Source organism: Schistocerca serialis, chromosome 7 (genome assembly GCF_023864345.2).
Source record: "Schistocerca serialis cubense isolate TAMUIC-IGC-003099 chromosome 7, iqSchSeri2.2, whole genome shotgun sequence".
In the NCBI taxonomy this organism is placed as follows: Eukaryota; Metazoa; Arthropoda; class Insecta; order Orthoptera; family Acrididae; genus Schistocerca; species Schistocerca serialis.
The window spans coordinates 356,602,730-356,608,729 of NC_064644.1; the positions used below are offsets into that span (position 1 = coordinate 356,602,730).

The following is a 6,000-nucleotide window of genomic DNA, read 5'->3' on the forward strand; positions in this document are numbered from 1 at the left end:
ACCACATGTTGTGTCGTACTTGTAAAGGCACGTGTTCTAGCAGCACAGGTAGAGTATCCGTATGAAATCATAACGTGCTCCATTAAGCGTAGGTGGAAGAACATGGAGCCCAATCAAGACATCACCAACAATGCCTGCCCAAACGTTCACAGAAAATCTGTGTTGATGACGTGATTGCACAATGGCGTGCGGATTCTCGTCAGCCCACACATGTTGAATGTGAAAATTTACAATTTGATCACGTTGGAATGAAGCCTCATCCGTAAAGAGAACATTTGCACTGAAATGAGGATTGACACACTGTTGCATGAACCATTCGCAGAAGTGTACCCATGGAGGCCAATCAGCTGCTGATAGTGCCTGCACACGCTGTACATGGTACGGAAACAACTGGTTCTCCCGTAGCACTCTCCATACAGTGACGTGGTCAACGTTACCTTTCACAGCAGCAACTTCTCTGACGCTGACATTAGGGTTATCGTCAACTGCACGAAGAATTGCCTCGTCCATTGCAGGTGTCCTCGTCGTTCTAGGTCTTCCCCAGTCGCGAGTCATAGGCTGGAATGTTCCGTGCTCCCTAAGACGCCGATCAATTGCTTCGAACGTCTTCCTGTCGGGACACCTTCGTTCTGGAAATCTGTCTCGATACAAACTTACCGCGCCACGGCTATTGCCCCGTGCTAATCCATACATCAAATGGGCGTCTGCCAACTCCGCATTTGTAAACATTGCACTGACTGCAAAACCACGTTCGTGATGAACACTAACCTGTTGATGTTACGTTCTGATGTGCTTGATGCTAGTACTGTAGAGCAATGAGTCGCATGTCAACACAAGCACCGAAGTCAACATTACCTTCCATCAATTGGGCCAACTGGTGGTGAATCGAGGAAGTACAGTACATACTGACGAAACTAAAATGAGCTCTAACATGAAAATTAAGCGTTTCCGAACACATGTCCACATAACATCTTTTCTTTATTTGTGTGTGAGGAATGTTTCCTGAAAGTTTGGCCGTACCTTTTTGTAACACCCTGTGTAGAAGCAGCGTCTGGAACCTTCTAGAGAGGGACGGAGTGGCGCATGCGCGAAAAAACAAGTTGGGCAGCTCCCAGCGGCTCCGCCCCGCCGCGGGACCGAGTGACGTCACGTGGCACGAGGGGCCGACGCCACGTTTGAAACTATCGCTTCCACGTTCGTACATGCGTCCAGTCTACATCTTTGCTTTCGCTCAGTGTCCAAAGCCAACTCCCAAGCCCTGCTAAGTGTGTACCCCTGGTCTCCTTTGAAACTGTTGCTGGTTATCCTAATTGCGACCGCTCCTATGATAACAGAGTCACAGGACGTTGGTGCCCGGGACAAAACTCTCGTCTTGTCAATTTGCATTTTATGCTCGTCTTCCAGGCAATGTTCAGCCACGACTGACTTCTCAAGTTCCCTTTCTTCAATTCGTCGTGAATGTTCTTCACAACGTTCGCCAGCAGTGTGAATAGTTGGCCCATGTAATGCTACCACAGGGGACACCATACACGCCTGAAATTCGAAGACATATGTTGTCTTTAACTGGACGTCTAATATCTCTTGTCCTGAAGACTGTCCGGAACACTGGTGTCAGTCCATGTCTCCTCAGTACGCGTCTCGTCTTGCTAGTAGTTGCTTTGCAGTATGGAAGGCATGCACCTGACTTGGCCTATATGCATTATCTCTCTATAGGTGGCACGGTTTATTACACAGTACCTGTCCACTTCTATTGTGACTAGTGTGCACGGAACTAATTGCACAGTATTTTGACATGTGAGTCAGGGATCATAAAAACTTATGCGTAGTGACTTATTCTCTGCTGTTCCACAATACATAAGTAGTATTCATTTGTCTTTCCTTTTGTGCCATAACATGATTAGCAGCCTCAATATTAACAATAGCACCTTACTGATATGTCACAGATACAGAATTAATAGAAACGAATACCAATATACTAAAAAATATTAGCAGTAGGGTAAAACGTTGTTAAAGAAGTACTCTTGCTGCTCATATAGACGACTAGAAAGGTACGCCTACAGTGTCATCCGAATTGGATTTTATAATCATTGATTATATCTTAGGTATATCTCTTCCTTTTCTGTTTCTTACAATGCCTCTTTAACCTTCTAAAACGTTACCTGAGACACATTTCCACCTTCTCTTTATTATCAAAAGAACGATTTTAATCGATTTTTTCATAATGATTTGTACCTTTAATTGTAACTTATTTGTTGCATAAAATTATCTACATTTTTTTCAGAGGTTAGATGTAAATTATTCGACTGTTCGAAGTAGAACAAATTAACCACTTACACAGATTATATTTCAGAGTATTTGAGAAGTAGTACGTTATTCAGTGTATGCTGAAGGCCTTTTGTAATAAGTTGAAACATGAAAGTGTCAATACAATGTGGAGTGCTTAATTCTTATGGAAATCAATCACGATGTTCTTATTTTTATTTTCCAGCATTAAATTCGGCCTGTATCAGGTCGACTTCAACGACACTGAGCGACCCAGGACAGCGAAGGACTCGGTGCAGACTATATCTCAGATCTACTCTAACAAGGAGTTGCCCATAGAGTACTTCCCATGATAACATGTACATGGCTTTTATATGCTTCAAAAGACAATGTAATGCAACAGCAAAGATTAAAAGGCATAAACTTTGTACATGATTGTGGGTCTACGGCACACAACTCATATTCTATATAAATAAAATAAAAATAAATAAACTATCGTTTCATTTGTCTAATCAAGTGTCTACTTATGACATGGTCCTGGCGGTGCTTCGGCAAGGAGTGAGTTACATGTGCAGCTTAGTATGGTTTACTGGAAGGTATATAATGATTTCTGTTCCAAATGACCCATGATCAGAATAAAAATAATGTAAGACTTTTCCGTTAGTGCTAGATGGAGGAGTGATGATGTTCTACTATAGTTTCCCCTATGTTCCTCTAACAGGAGGAGGAGGACAAGGAGATTAGAGTTTAATGTCCCGTCGACAGCGAGCTCATAAGCGATTATCTGCAAGTGAGCTCGGTGTATACTCTGAAAATGCATAGGCAATCTAGTTTTGCACACCCAATATTTTTAAAGCTTTCGATTAGCTTAGTCTACCAACGAGAACCAATGAAGAAGGTAGAAATGAGGAAGTCGTTTAGGGCACGTATTTATGGGAATGTGAACTGGAACGCGTCTCATTGGGGAAGCTCACAGCAATAAATTAGATTCACAGCTGCACTAGCTGCTCCTGATGCAAGAAAAGGGCTAGTTGCTGTAATTTATCAGCCGCGATACAGTTTCTGTAGCACACGTCAAAATTAGCTGCCAGTTAGTAACATATTCCGTTAAATAATCTGTCATTATTCACTCATGCAGCCCATAGTTAAAGTTCGACGAAAGTTATTAATTACCCCAAGTCATTTCAAATATCTCGCTGAAAACAAGGTGGAGTTGCGTAAGAAGCTACGAGCAACGTATTCATTCACTGGTTGCTGTTTCATTGAAACTAAATCATTATTCACGGAGTCCATAAGATGTTTGCAAAATAAGAGTTACTGAATTTTTCTGTTACGTGAAGAACAGACTCTTAGTTTTTCGTGTGGAAATATTTCGAATTAGAACATCAAATTCTTTCAAATTAATGGGAAATCCAGGTTTTCCCAATCAATTGGTAGTCAGTCATGATAATGCAGATAATCGACATGTTTAGCAACGTTTGTAACCTGGAACATAAAAGTGGTATGCAATTAGCAAATGTTACCCTTTCATGTGGAAGTTAAAATGAGTTTATTTCAAAACTTCGTTGTCTTAAGATAACTCGTTTCTCGTCGCAGCCCTCTCAAGTAGCGATGGCGTAGTTACAACCACAGCGTATTAAAATTTCTTTCTAAAAATTGTTTGGCATTATTTTGCTTGCTTCCTCTGGCATGTGTTATTTAGTTTCCAGAATATCATTAGCCCTACTCCATCACTTAGTCTGCTGTGTAGTCCCCAGTTATGTCATTATGTTAATCGCAAATCTCATTCCGTCTTTCTTCCGTTCATTCTCATTTTACATTGTGCTCTCAGTAAACCGTGCTTTTCTTTCAGCAGGTTCAGTGCTTCTTCCTCACTTTCACAGTGGATAGCGAAGTTTTCAGTAAATTTATAGTTATTAACCTTTTACATGAATTTTAGTTTCATCTCCGAATCTTCCATTCATTTCTTTCGTTGCTTCACCTGTGTACGCAATGAACAGTATAAGAGGAAAGCTGTACCTCTGCTCTGCTCTCTTTAATACGAACAATTACCTAATGGTCTTCCATTCCTATTGTGTCCCATTAGTTCTTGCTCACATTGTCTTTCTCCGTGGCGTATCCCATTTTTTTCTGTGGATTTATAAAGTCTGCCATCTGTTTACAATGGCGAATGATTTCCCTATGTTGACGTATCCTAACAAAGATTTTTTGGTTTTTTAAAGTATTACTTCAATTGTCAAAGGTAATGTTGGAATTGCCTGTGTAGTGTCTTGACCTTCCTTAAAGGCATCGTCGTGCATCAGACCCTCAATTTTCTTATCCCTTCTGTTCCACATTATCTTGGTTAGAAACACTAGAAACTCTAAGTTAGGCAGCTTACTGTACGATAATGTTCGTACTTATCTGTCCCCGCTATCTTCGGGATTGCGTGGATGGTATTCTTCCATAATGACTACAACAATCGTTTGGTTAGCACTCACTCCTACGATTTTACAAATTCCGTTTTGCTATGTTTGATATCAAATCTTCCTTAGTTGTGTCAGCCTCTAATACCGGTTTACCTATGTCCCACTAATTCTTCTTCTGTCACTGTGACAGAGAGATCCTCTCCATGGGAGAAGTTCATAATATACGCTTCTTACACAACCATGATCCCTCAATTTAACGTGCGTTGGACTGCTATTGGAGCCCTGGTGTGTGGTTAGCGCTTTTGAGTAGTAATTAAAAAGTCGTGGGTACCGGGTTTGGACCCAGCCACTGATTACCTGCTATGTAAAACTCATCAGTAACGGTGGCCGAAGACTTCCATCATAACAAGGTTAGTCAACCTCGTTCTGCCAAAGCCCTTGTCGAAGAGGGCGGATGAGCATAGAATTTCAGGACACTCTCTTGCGCTTGATGTGGGAAACTGTATTTGAAAGGCGGAAGAATCAGCAATGATCAACGAAATGAGCACGAATAAGGCAATGGAATCCCACCACATTAAAGACACAGAGCGTGTGGCCTGAAACTGAAAAAGTTCCATAATGATCTGTCCATAGGCAAAACACTCTGGCTTGACACTTTTTTCGGATTCCCGGGATGGGCCTTCCAAGGGAGAGGTGACCACGAGAAAAATATGGAATAACCAACGAACGGATAACGTTCTACGAGTCGGAGCATGGAATGTCAGAAGTTTGAACGTGGTAGGGAAGCTATACAATATGAAAAGGGCAATACTAAGGCTGAATCTAAGGACGATAAGGGTCAGTGATATGAAATTGAGAGAAGATACGGACTTCTGGCTGGAAAATGTTGTACTGGGAGTGGGACTCGATATGAAAAGGAAAGAAGAGCAGAGAATGAGTTAAAGTAAAGTTAAGAGCTCATTGATAGTGTTGTTCTCATCAGATTTAACAGAAAAATCTATACTTCACGTATTAATGCCGATAAGCAGAATATGAAGAGATAGAGGAAGTACTTGAGGATACAGGACAGATGAATCAGTAAGGAAAAGGAGATGAAAATCTACACTACTGGCTACACCACGAAGATGACGTGCTACAGACGCGAAATTTAACCGACAGGAAGAAGATGCTGTGATATGCATATGATTAGCTTTTCAGAGCATTCACACAAGGTAGACGCCGGTGGCGACACCTACAACGTGCTGACATGAGGATAGTATCCAACCGATTTCTCATACACAAACAGCAGTTGACAGGCGTTGCCTGGTGAAACGTTGTTGTGATGCCTCGT

At 41.6% G+C, this 6,000-nt stretch overlaps 1 pseudogene; it reads left to right on the plus strand.

The window, feature by feature from the left end:
- Positions 1-2,615, plus strand: part of LOC126413084 (myrosinase 1-like) — a 118,680-nt pseudogene extending 116,065 nt beyond the window's left edge.
- The last annotated feature ends 3,385 nt before the right edge of the window (positions 2,616-6,000 follow it).